This window comes from Nelumbo nucifera, chromosome 3, assembly GCF_055504915.1.
Source record: "Nelumbo nucifera cultivar China Antique chromosome 3, China Antique-T2T, whole genome shotgun sequence".
Taxonomy (NCBI): Eukaryota; Viridiplantae; Streptophyta; class Magnoliopsida; order Proteales; family Nelumbonaceae; genus Nelumbo; species Nelumbo nucifera.
In genome coordinates, this window is record NC_142651.1 from 10,614,931 (window position 1) to 10,629,164 (window position 14,234).

The 14,234-nt window shown below is 34.9% G+C and overlaps 1 pseudogene across 1 annotated transcript; it reads left to right on the forward strand.

Moving 5' to 3' along the window:
* Positions 1–572: 572 nt before the first annotated feature.
* Positions 573–12,724, forward strand: LOC104595370 (WAT1-related protein At5g40230-like; annotated as a pseudogene). Its single transcript, XR_016083488.1, has 6 exons — positions 573–667; positions 8,758–8,817; positions 10,936–11,172; positions 11,260–11,417; positions 11,569–11,731; positions 12,343–12,724. The product of XR_016083488.1 is annotated as a WAT1-related protein At5g40230-like (transcript).
* Positions 12,725–14,234: the final 1,510 nt, after the last annotated feature.

A 14,234-nucleotide genomic window follows, 5' to 3' on the forward strand; every position in this document is an offset into this window, starting at 1 on the left:
CAGCTCAAATTAGCACCCCATAAAATATGCCACATAAGCATTTCATTCCAAGAAACATCTGAGCGTTGGGGAAAATAAGAATTTAATGTTTCCAGGCGTCTGCTTTTTAGTGTTTATTTGATAAATAGAGAAAGCAAACAGTCTCAATAACACAAATAGCCATGTGGCTCTGATGTGATAGCACTTCTTCAATAAACACCAATGGAACAAAACATTCCCAATAACTCAAGATGTCATCAGAACTCCATCTGCCATGACTGGAGCATCCCGTTGCGATGACAAAGCATCCTTCCCCTTCCATTCTCCCCTAGTCCCTACCTCCAAGTTATCCTTCTCAAAACAGCCTTCTTCCCTTCCATTCTTTCGTTCCCTTTCAGATCGAGTAGTCATCCTTAGAGATACATCCCAACCGCCACAATTCTTCCCTTCTTTCTTCCATTTACTGTTTTCTTGACAAGTGCTAGTAAGGTTTTCTTCCCTTATTTGGAGAGATCTCAATCGCTTGGCAAAAGGTAGGAAGCACTGGATAGATCATCTCATTTCTATGAACTCCAACTTCAGTTAAACTCAAGATGTCGCTGGAGCTCCATGGTGGCAATAGTAGCTTTGTTGCTACAAATATTGTTACTGGTTGTGGCAACTCTCACCTGCTATTCACTTTTACAATGTATGTCTTTGCTTTTACTTATAATTTATGGGTTACTTGCGTTTTTATTTCATGGATGCTGTGCATCTGTTTTGCTGGACTCAGCTTTAGGCACAAGGAATAGGTGGAAAGATCGAAACGTACAAGATGAAGAGCCCCCCTGTGTGGGCTGCATACTTGCATTTCAATAGTGTTGAGATAAAACAAAGGGTTTTGAGCCGTTAGGAGAGGATGTACTGAGATGTCATAGTGTTTGGTCGGATTAAACGACTCATACTTTTCTAATGGCAGATCTACTCCTTTGTCAACAAAAGGTTTGATGAAGAAAAACTTGCCGGGAAGAGAGATTCGGTGTGATGTAATCTGCTATGGCACAAAATATGAAGGAATAGGGCAATAATTCTTCCCCATAGGCTTTCATCGGTGATGGCTTCTGTTTTAGAGGGTTTTCTTCATTGGATATCAAAGGATAGTCCACATTGCCATAATCGTCAAAAACAGACAAAGCTTTAATGGTGTTAGTGCTTGAAACTAGGATCTTTTTCCTACTACTTTTATAAAGATTAAGGTCAAATTTGCCTTTCACTTGTTCTTTTCTTTCCTGGTGAATGGCTTTTTAGAACTTCTCATGTAAATGTTTCTTGGTTTTTTTTTTTTTCTATAAATGTTGAAAAGATGTTGATGCGAGGAACTTCGCAAGCATTTCACATTTTCCAATGTAAATGTTTTTTATAGAAAGGGTTAATTGCAGATTAGTACCCCTACTCTGGGGCTAGTATCACTTTAATTAGTATCTGAACTTCAAAACGTTTCATTGTAGTACATGAACTCCCGAAAACCGTCAACTTTTAATATTAGTATCCGTCGTTATCATTCCGTTAGTTATTTGTATCACATGACTATGTGAAGCTTAATTTTTTAAATGCCAAAATTACCCTTTTAATATTTTTAAGACCATTTTACCTTGACTGTCTTCCCCAGCAATGACTAGAATTACTTGTCTTTTCCAATCCCTCTTCTCTAGCAACAACGTTGTCTTCTTCAACAACATTTTTCCATATAGCACAGAAAAGTTAGGACATAAAGCGAACAATAGTGACTAGTAAAATAGAGTATAGGGGTACTAATCTGCGATTTACCCTTTATAGAAAATGTTTTATTAACGCGCTAATGCTTAAACACTTTTTGATTGAAAAGAAGTTTCTACCCCATCAAAAATAAAAATCTCTTAAAATATTTTCAAAATTTTTAGTTGATAAAAAATAAAAAATATAAAATTTCAATGTACCTATTTAAAAATTAAGGAAAAACCTCCCAGAAATTAACTCCATCTTACCATTTCACTTCTCCTAACAAGACAAGATAGCAATTGAACGGATGTGCTTTTACTAAACTATCGTTATTAAGACCTATGTTATAGTATTCTATTATTATAACATATTACCAATGTTCTAGTACCTATGTTAAAGTTTCCCTATTATGTTATAATAATTAAAGTAACAATTTGAATGCTTTGTATGATAACCTATCTACTTCAAGTGACATATGGCATATATTATAGAGTACCCTATTATTGTTGAGGGTGATATTTCGGGTTTTGTAGAGACAAAAACATAAAACGGGTGAAGGAAAGGTCATGCAGATTTACCTAGATCCTAAAATTTGATCTAATAGAATATACTTGAACCGGAGCTGTTATTAAAACCAAACACCAACTAGACCCATCACTAATTTTATTAATTTGGCCTATTCATATCTAAACCGAACCTAACCCATTATTAAAATTTGATCTATTTGATCTATTTTTATAATAATATAATATTCTATGTATTACATTAAAAACTTTATTTATTAGATTATATTAAATTAAAAGAGTAAACAAATATTATCTGGAATTTCTACTAATTCTCTTGCAAATTTAATTTATATCAATTCAATAACTGTTTTTAACCCATCGTTGACCCAGATGGTTGAACCGTTCGAACTATCACTCAATCGATTTTCTAGGTCCAGTTCTTATAAAACCCGGCATTGCCCCAAAAACTATTGAAAAGTCAATAAAATCGTTGATCCAAATGGTTAAGCCATCAAACTGTTGACCCGATCACCGAGATGCAAGTTGCAAACTAACTATGTATGCAAACTTCAAAAGGCCATAACTTTGCACTCTAATGTCCAATTTAGGTGATTTTTCTTGATTTTGGGTAACTTTACAAGATCTATACGTCCCAAGACGCCTTGCCCCACATTTTCATGAAAAAAAACCCTTTTTTGGCCTCAAATTGCAATTTTTAATGTTTTTATACATAAAAATTAGAACTGAATTAAAAATATAAATTAAATATAAAATATAACTTATATCATGTCTAAAATATAATTATACATTATTTATTGATAAAATATGTATTTGTACATATATACACACGCACAAGTTGATGTGGCACAGTTTGACCAGTTCAACCTGGACATTCGAACCGATGACCCATGACCAAGAGGCAAAAACGGTTCGGCCTTTGGGTCGGTTTTTAAAACACTGCAATAACCTATGTATAATTTTGGAAATTAATTAACATAAAATGTATCTAGGAAATAAGAAAAAATAAGTATTTTTGGATGTCTATAGAAAAATTAAATAAATATATCAATTTACTATAAAAACCTAGATTATTAAAATATACTTAAGTCATAACAATTAATATAAAAATCAATATAACAATTGGTATATGTATTACAATATAAAAGCAACTTAGAAAATTAAGTTATTGGTAGTTACAAATATAGTCGGTTAGAAAAATATTAAATCATATGTCAATTAGTTCTTTGTAATTTAGAAAGACATTGTTTTATTTAATTTTGAGTAGTCAAAATTTTTATTTTCCTTTTGAAAAAATAATTAGAAATTCTTCCATTTAACTGTTTTGGATAATTAGTACTATGGAACCTATCCCCCCACCCAAAAAAACTCCCTATAGGATTTATACAAATTTAAAATGTTTAGAGTTCTTAAAAACTTCCTACACACCCAACTAGAGAACCTATCCCAAGCAATTTGTATAGTAAAATATAACATCATTTCCATTTTAAAAAATTCATAATAATATTTTTAATCTTAAATAAAACTTGAGCTGGATTCAAACCAATTTGGCTAGATTAAGAATGTCATAATACTGCTATTTCAATTTGACTTTTTTTTGTATGGATAAACAAAATTATTTCACTTTCACTTAAATTTTGCTAGATTAAGAATGCCACCCTTGCTCACCTTAGTTTCTCCCTTCCCCCTTTCCTACTCTCTCTCTCTCTCTCCTTTCTGTCATTTTTTCCTCTCAACTAGACTTGTTCATGGGCCAGTCCTTGTATTAATAAAATATACTCAGGCCCCCTGGCCCAAGTCCAAGCCCGGCCAAAAAATTAGAAAAATAATTTTTTTCTTATTTATTCAATAAACAACTGCCTTATTTATCTTAAAAGACATCAAAACCTAAATGATAATGAATGATCTCACTATTACTTGAAAAAAGAGAAGAATAATAAAGAAAATATATAATATAATAAAAATATATTTTTATTTATTATACAAAATATATTTTTATTATATAATACATTATCAAGTCAAGCTTGGTATTTTTTGAGAAAGCACGAGCTTGGCTTGAAAAAAGGTCATGCCCGATGTTTTAGGTCTAAGCCCAAGCTCATAGGCTTGAAATCCTGTCCAAGCCCGTCTTAGATAAGGTCGGGCCCATTGGACTACCTGGCCCATGGACAGGTCTACTCTCAACCAATCTCATAGATATTTATTTTACCCTTTGTTCTATTGTAAATGTAAAATAAAGAAAATATTTGGTGAAAAAACAACAAAAATATATCTCAAATATTTCAGTCTAAAAAAAGTTTCTGCCCATTTTACATATTTAAGTAAAAAGGGAGCTTCAAATAAAAAAAGGAACACTTCTGATTCGAATAAAAAATTCATCTGACGCTCCACATCTACTTGCACTACACAATTGTCACTTTATCCCTTTTAATTTCACATGCAAAAGGAACTGAGACCAAGAAAAGATCTATGGTCAAGAAGTAGACATATGGCTTGTAGGATCCAATGTCCACTTCTATCAGATGTCAGTTGGAATAAAGGTGTATTGAATAAAAAATAGGCTGGCATAAAAGTATGTTTAATAGGTCCGGCATGCCATTCAGGAGCAGTTTGATCATAAAAATTACATTAATGCTAATGTGGACAACTTCTGTCAATGAACATTAATGGTCCTCTAACAGATGGTGAGTTTTGGAAAACAAAAAATCATTGGCATGGGATTCCCTAAGCGTTTTGAAAAGTTATGGTGAGCTTAAGAGAAATGCTGAAAGGTCATGGTGGGTTTTAAACAATTTCCCTTATTTTTAAGGTACATAACGTGAAGATCTTATTCCTACAAAAGATTCCTATTTTTAAAGGAAAAATCTATGATATGGAAAAAATATGGTATGGAAAGAGTTTTGACAAATCAAAACTCACTCATGAATTTTTCTTCCGGTGGATTTTGTTTTTAGGGTACATTACACATCGGTACCCTATACTTTGGGGGTAGTAACAAATAGGTACTTGAAGTTTCAATTGCAATACTTGAATACCCTGAACTTTCAAAAATAGGCACTTGGGTTTATCCATTAAAGTTCCATCAATTAATGGAACGTCTCCCTACGATGACATTCTCACATGGACAGCAAATATCATATTCAAATTTTCTAACGATAGGATTCTCTGGTGATGATTTTACTTTGTAGAATTATCTAAAAAATACACAATATAACCTTAAGGTATTTGTCGGAGTTTTCATAAAGTGTATCTAGCGACTTAGCTTTTAGGCTATGTTTGGTTTGAAGGAAAATGTAGATAAAGAAAAGGAAAAGTAAGAAAATCTTTACAATTCTTGTATTGGTTTTCTATCTTTCTCTCCCTTTCCTTACCTTTTCCGTCAAACCAAATATAACCTTAAGGTATTTGTCGTTTTCTTGATGATATTTGCCGGTTTCCCACACACAGAGAAATGATTGGTTGGTGATTACAGCACAGGGGCCACAGATTGATGGTAAGGTATCTCTACTTGGTGTAGGTTTTATTTATCCTTAATGAAAAACTTAAAAAAAAAATCTGCTATTCTTTTCCTTTTTTCATTAATGGGCAAAGAAGATGATTTTTGTGGGGTCTTCCTTGTTATTGACCAACATTAGGGTCAACCAGACCCATCTGACAACTTAAATATTATTATTATTTACTCATTAAGTTATTAATTATTAGTTAAAGAAATAACTTAATTGCTTAATTAATCCTAAAAAGTTAATTACCTAAATTAAAATTTATTAACTAATAACTTAACTTTTCGGTATTGTTAATAGCTTTATGGAATAATGAACAGAGTGCAACTTTATGAGGTCGATGTATTGGCTAGACAATGTTTTGAAAATATAATTAAGCTATTAAGAACTTTATTAACAACTCTTTTTTTTGTGGAAATTATTAAGCAAAGTTAATAACTATCAAAAAATTATAGGGAATCTTTTGCCAATAAAAAATCGATCCGATTAACATAATAGTAATATTAATACAATAAAAATTTAGGAAATTTTAATAAAAATAATAAAAATATTAAATAATGTTTATTAATAAAAACAATAAATATTAAGTTACTAATAAAAATCAACAGGGATTAGGGTTGTGATAAAAACAGGGTTGCACGTGAGGCACAAGAAGAGCCTCTTGTTTGATGGGACTCCAAATCTCCTGCCCACAAGAATTTTGCCCATTTCTACCTGCAACACACTATCCCCTGTGAATTGAGAACATCTCCCCCTGCATAATACTATGCAGAGGATAAGATGTCCTCTATGTATGACTATGATAAACGTGGGCAGGAGGTCTGGACTTGTTTGTTGGTATTTGGTTTAAACCTCACAAAAAGCAAATTGTTTATCGTTTCGATTTTTTTTTTAAGTGTTGGTTGTGGAATTTGATTCCACACCATGATTTTTTTAAGCAAACAAGGAATAATCGTAAATTGTGTAGACCAACCTTTTAATTTACAAGCATACGAGATGTTGACATGTGTATGTACTCCCTTTTTTCTGTGCCGGTGGGAGGGGAGTTCACACCTCCATAAATGCCAATTTCCACAGGTGAAGACATTGTTATAGAAAACTCTCAAGAAATTTGTGAAGCATATGAAATCTTGACTGATGAGTACAAAGAAAATTGTTGCAAACCAAGCCACCTCTAACCTGATGCATTAACAAAAGATTGCAGGCCAAATAAGGGTGGAAGTCATTTGCAAGTAATTGTTTCAGGTGCCCATCATTTCTTCTTCATTTGAGTACTCTGCTTTTTTCAAAACACCTCAGCTCATTTTGAATTGGATTCGTTAATGGCTTCCTTTTTATAGAGTAATTAACGTTTATAAATTTTGCTCTTGAACTTATCTCAACTTCATGAGTTCTGAATCTTCACCTCAATCAATTGGATATAGCATATTGTTGCTTTTATTCTCATTTGCGGCATAAAAGACACAGAACCTTGACTTAGAGAAAGCAAGTTTAGTATGGAGGAGCTATGCTAGCAATTTAGTATAAACATTTCAACACCAGAAATTTTTCCCCCGTAGTCGTTGTTAATGGCATACACCCTACGGAAGGGTTTGGTTTGTAACAGTGTTTTGTATTTTTCCTCTTTAGCCTTTACTATCTCTCGAACTTAACGGCGGTCAAAGTATCTATTTTACTCTCTTTTACTTTTTAATTTGAAAAAAAAGAAATAGATATTGAAGAAAGGGAAATTATCTAAAACTCACCATGAGTTTTCAACATTTCTATTGAATTCATCACAACTTTTCAAAATGTTTAAAACTCACCATGTCAGTAAGTTTTTATTTTCCAAAACTCACTTTCTGTTAGTGCACCGTTAATGCTTCTCAGTAGAGGTGTTCATATTAGCATAAATAACAATTATCATGACCAAATTACCCTTGAATGGTGAATTAGAGGAAAAATAGTATTTTTAGTTTTCAATTTTCTTATTTATTTTTTTTTTGCGTTAACTTTTATCCATCTGGTTGAACCGAACGCAAAAAGACAAAATATAGAAAATCATCTATGCGTTAATTTGCCAGATTTGAAAGGAGTCCACATGCATGCCTCCTCTTGAAGGGTTCTCGCGTCCCGTGAATCTAAGGGTCCACTGAATCTGGTTAAATGACTTACACATGTGGCCTGAGATGAGAAGCCATGCAAATTCTTACGTGTCCCAATTTGATTGGGAGTGCACCCCAGCAGATATGTAACCAAGTGCAGAAAATCCAAACTCCATTTGAAAGGGATTTTTCATTTTTATGGTTGTTGGTAGTAGATGGGAAGGGAATGGGGGAGATCCGTCCCCTGTTCTAGGTAATAAAGAAGACAACACTGTGAGGCGCCCATTTGTGAGGAGCGGATGATTGCTGTTGCCTTGTAGTCCAGTCCGATTGGCGCCCACGAATTTAATTCTTTCGTACAATGGAATAGCCATTTCATTTCAGATGAGTATAGCTTCGTATTTTACGCTGCATCTAAAAGTAAATTAGAAACGCTCTTCCCCCCAACGCTCCTCAGAGACGAAGAGGGAGAGAGATGGGGGCGAAATTGGTTCCATTTGCAGTCATGATAGCGGTGCAATGCTTGAATATAGGGATGACAACACTGAGCAAAGCAGCCCTGTCTAAGGGGATGAGTCATTTTGTCTTCGTCCTCTACTCAATGCCTTGGCCACGCTCATCCTCCTTCCTTCTTCCTTCATCTTTCGCAGGTCTATGGTCTCTCTTTCCTCCTTTTCTTCTCTTCATCTTTCCTCTTCTGACTAATTATTATTCATCAACCAATGTAAAATCTATCAAATACTCGGTCTAACACCATATCTCTCTCTCTCTCTATCTTTATTTTCCCTTAGTTGCAGGAAGAAGAGACTTCCTATAACCTTGTCTCTCCTCTGTAAATTCTTCCTCCTCGCACTTATCGGGTCTGTAATCGCTTCTGAACAGATGATGGGATGGGGAGATTGATGAAATTGTAGTTGAATCAATTGTAAGCAGGATAATACTTATCGGCAACTTGGTCCCTGCCTGCACCTTCATTCTTGCTGTTATTTTCCGGTGTTGCCTTATCCCCTTCTTCACGCACATAAGCGCACGGCTGTACAGGGTCCACACCAACAGTGGACAGCCAAAATTCCTGTCCACTGTCGGCAGCAGCCAAAATTTTTCACTGTACAATCTACCAATTACCAAACAAAACGTTTTCTTTTCGTTATCGTTAGTCTCCCCAAAAATAAAAGTGGCGTTCGTTGGAGTGTTATCTCTTGGGAGAATGACACGTCGATCAGGCCAACATTAACGTCCGTTTGAGCGTTAACGTGGTCTGGTTGACTTAATTGGATGGTTTCACGTGGATACGAATCGGTCTGGGACAAAAGGGCCTCATTTCTTCGATTCTGTTTTCTGAGAGCTTCTTCCACCGAATCCTACCCATACACCAAACCCTTCCTCCATCAGCGGCGATAGAGTTCCAGCGGTTCATCGACGGCGACAAAAAAACCTCCGGCGGCGACGTATTCTTCTTCTCCTCTTCTCTTCTTCTTCTACTCTCCATTCTTCTTCTTCGACAAGTAGCTCCGGTGGTAGGGCCGGCGATCATTTTTCTTCTTCTCCTCTTCTTCTTTGTCTTCTCTGGTGATAGGTCCGATCTGAAGGACGAACATGTACAGATAGGACTGGTACTGAAACACAGTAATAGATGAGCGTGAGTGAAGATTCCACTCCAGAAACAGAAAGAGCGAATTACATCCAGTGCTAGTATACGGTCCTAAACCTGATTATATATCAACAAAAAAAAAAAGAAAAGAAGAATCAGAGTTTTCAGACTGAATATCTAAGCATCATATGGCATATGGTAGATGCAGCAATTGCTTATCCGTAGGAAATTTTAGGGTTTAACAGCATCAGAAAACAGAGCATTCAGAGATTAGGGATTTGTCGAATTTGTTGAATTTTTTTGAAATGATTGGTTGCATCCATCCATCCAAATGTTCTATACTCTTATCTTTCCAAATTGAGATTTCCTACAGATAGGAACAGCAAACAACAAAAACGAAAAAGATCTTACTACAGAGTTTTATCAATAAGCTTGCATCAGAACAAAAAAACCAAAGATAAAATTAAACAAAAAAGAAGAAGAAGAAGAGAAGAGTTAAAAGGCTGGGCATTGCCGCCTACCATCGGAGAAGACGATGAAAAGAAGAGGAGAAGAAGAAGAGAGAAGAACACATTGCCGCTGGAGGTCTCATAGTCGCCGTCGATCAATTGTCGGAACTCTGTTGCCGCCGATGGAGAAAGGGTAGGGTTCGGTGGAAGGAGCACTCCAAGGGAAACAAAATCGAAGAAATGAGGCCCTTCGGTCCGTGTTCCACAGCGATTCGTGTCCGCACGAATTGGTTCATGTCCGCATAAACCGTCCGATTGAACCGACCAGACCACGTTAACGCTCAGACGGACATTAACATTGGCCTGTTCGACGTGTTGTTTTCTCATTCGCAGGTTCACGCATCCGGTGCACAGAACGCGGACTCGAATGATTGCATGGTTCAATGTTGCATACAGTTAATTTTCGTTTCTTTTGATTTTATTTTCTATAAATTATTATTTTTTAAATAAGGATTTCTCCTTCATTTTTCATAAATATTAGCGAGTTTCATTCGTTCCATACTTTTTAATATGTCAAAGTAATATTATATTTAGTTTATTAAACGTTGGATCATTTTCATTATTTTTTATACCAGTTTTTATTAATAAATTATGATTTTATTATTAGGTAAACTCATATTTGATATATTTTATCTTTTAATATTATCATATATGACAAATTTATTTTTATATTTATTTGTAATTTATATATTGTATTTTATTTTAAGATCTCCATTTGGTTCGCAGTTGGAATCGTTGAAAACCAAAAATCTGTTTGATTCAGACAGGAATCAAAATGAAAATAGGAATAAGTTGGAATGGCATTTCATTCCCAAGGAAGGCCGAGGCTCCACCCCTGCAACTGTGCAAAGCATAGTTCTACTCGGCTTGTTCACAGCCTTAGATTTGGATGAATAGACAAAAATTTTCACCAATGAATAATTTCCTTTTGGTTGTTGAATAAGTTTGAAATTCATATAATAAGCTTTATAATTAAATTCTTGTTTTCTTCTTTTTTTTTTTTTTCTGAAGCTTGGAAAAACTAGATCTGAGAAACTTAAGCGACCAAGTCAAAATCGTGGGGACTTTAGTGTCCATCTCAGGGGCTTTGATACTGATAGTTACCCTGTACAAGGAGGGCCCATCCATCAGATTCGGAAGAACCACCCCATCTTCATCACCACCACTTCCTCTATCCTTGACTGAATCCTTGGTGCACTATTCTTCGCAGTTGCTTCTTTATCGGCTTCTATTTGGAACACTTTTCAGGTACAAGAAAAAAAATGAAAATAATAAATAAATAAAAATCTTGGTTCGGACTCATACCCTAATAACTGTTCCTCTTGTATCTTACAGACAGTGATTGTTAGAGGGTACCCAGACGAGATGACCATTAGACTCCTATACATTTTTTGGGACCATCCAAACTGCAGTACTTTGTTTGATTGCAGAAAGAGATCCCAGTGGGTTGGACTCTAGAGCCAGGTGTAAAACTCATCTCAGTTGTCTACTCGGTAAGCAAACACCAAAACTACTGTATAACTCTTTTGATCGAACCCTGCTGCCCCTATTATTAGAAGAAAGTCAAAAAGAAAGAGAAAATATATAGAAAAGCAGTGGAGAAATTATTTTCTTTTTCCAACTTTGTTGTTGTTCTGTGTTTAGGCTGCTTTTGGAAGTGTAATAACTCCTTTGGTTATCACCTGGTGCATAGAAAAGAAAGGGCCAGTATTTGCAGCCATGTTCAATTCTCGCCCTTAGGAATCGTTATTGCAGCATTAATGGGTGTCATATTCCTTGGTGATAGTGATACGCTCCATCTCGGAAGGTAGATATATTGATTGATTTCCTTAGCTTCTAATTTCAGTTTCGAAGTAGTTGTAATTAAGTAATCGAGCCATGCCACCTTGTTGTCCACAGTTCCGTCCTTTGTTTTTAAGGACCTAAAGCTTTTTCTGAGTCGTTCTGATGAGTTTCAAAGTCATAACCCTACGCTTATTTTGGCCTTGGCCATGTGGCAAGGGGTTTTTATATGCTGAAATTTCTAATTAATGATATGTGGCAATCACACCCACAATTTTGTTTGGAATCCACTATTCATGAATAAAGTTTAATTTGTAATTTATGACCCATTTTATCTAAAAATTTAAAAATGATACACACATTAAGTGAGTGGGACTAGCTTTAATTTGTTGGGTTAGTTAGCCATGTGGCCTGTGGGTTTTAATTGTTTCAAAGAAATATGTGGATGAGAAACGTGAATTTGTTATTGTTTTCTTGTTTTTTTTTTTTTTTCTTATATTTCCACTTCTCACGAAAAAGAAGGCTATTATTTGGGAAAATGTTTATTAATTGTTGCTATGATTATTAAGATTCAAACAAAATCCTTAATGTGGGATGATATTTCATTATTTCTATATTGTGGTTATGTGAATGCAGTGTGGTGGGTTCAGCTATAATTGCAGTGGGGTTTTATGGTGTGATATGGGGACAATCTAAAGAAGAGACAAAATGTGAAGATAAGGAAGTTGATGGCTTTGGAGACTCAGTAGACCAAACCCCTTTCTTGTCGACGTACAGAGAGCTGGTGGTATAATATAATATTAGAAGTCAAAGCAAAAAATCAGAATGCGATTGGTTGCTTTTCTTAATTAATTAGTTAGTTGTAGAGGTTATCTTTCTTTTTCTTGTCTTAATTAGGGTGCAATCTCTCTGATCAGTGTAAAATCATGCATCTACTGACTCTTGTCTTGACTCTACCCAATATGTTAGTGCCTAAGAGAAAGAGAAAATGCTCCTCTTCTTCTTTTTATTACTGGTATGTTCATGCGTGAATGATCACGATTTTTTATTATTATTTTTTTCAAATTTGACTTGTATCAAAGAAAATTGATGTTCACACCCTTCGAACAGTTAGCCCCTTACAATTTTACATTGGGAATATCTTCTATAAAATAAATCACATAACTACAAAGATATTTTTAACACAAAGCTGTAAAGACTGTTGGAACGGGCTGGACTCTTTCATCAACAGTGTGATATATTAGTATCAGGGCAGAGCAACGGGGTTTGCAATGGTCTATAATAGAAGCATGTATGTGACATGTTTTTTTTTGGTATGTATAAAAGCTTATGACATGTTTTATACAAGCTATTCCACAGTAGTGACCTGAGCGACACATTCATTTCCACTGTACTCGTTAATTACTAGTGGCTAATAATGAGGACGAGGAAATTTGAGTTTGACCCTAATACCACTGCTTCTAATTTCGTTCGTTTTTTAGAAAATTATTTATTTACTTAGGTAAATACATTTAATCGGATAAGTCGGTAAATGCATTTATTCGTGTACTATGGGGTCAGGGTCAGTGACAATAAAAACTCCCTTGAACTTTACCCATTAGATAAAGATCTTTTTCCGTTAGCTAACTTTGAAAAAGATCCTATCCGACTGTTTTGAGTTTTGAAATACCCAAATTACATTTTCTTTAATTTATAAAATCATTTAACTTTTTATATACTTTGAACTGTTCATAAGACTAATTTCTAGGTAAACTAACCTAGACCACAAAATATACATCACAAGAGCCCAAAATGACAACTCGAAAGCCAAAAACATGGCTTTCCGTTGAAGCAGATGGCTTGTAGATAGACCAGAAAATGGCTGACCGCCTATTTGAAGCAGATGGTTTGTACATCAGGTGTTCGCAAATTTCCATCGATAATAGAGGCTTTTTTACACTGTTTCCAAAACACATGCAATTCTGGACCGGAGTGCAATAATGCACTGAACCGAAATTTACACTTCTTTCAAACGCAGCCTAAAGGTTTTCTTATCATTCCTTTCCTTTCCCTACTTTTTTTTTTCAAACCAAACACAGCGTAAAAGTAACAAGTTAATTGTGGAATCTATCCAAATTTTGTAAAGAATAAAAAAAGAAAAATCGTCATGATTTTGGTCGGAAATGCAATTCACAAGCAAATAAAACCTGGTAGCAAGTATTTTGTCCCCGACAGACAGTGGAACATCCCAATTCCACCGTCCTGGCCTTTTGCAAACTTCAACCCATATGGCTGCTCGAGTTCTACCTCAAACTCCTCGTATTGTTCTTCTGCATCTCAACCTTCACCTCCAACATTTGCTTTCGATGGTCAGATTTAGTTGTGGATGCTTTAGCAACAAAAATGAATGGTTTTCTCAACTAGGTATTGCAGATACAAGCTGGGGAATCCAAGAATGACTAATTTTTCGAAAATTAATAACTGCATGGATTTGCTTGGAGGGAGCTGTTCTTAGTAGTGGTGGAGAGGAACGGAGAGACAGACATGAT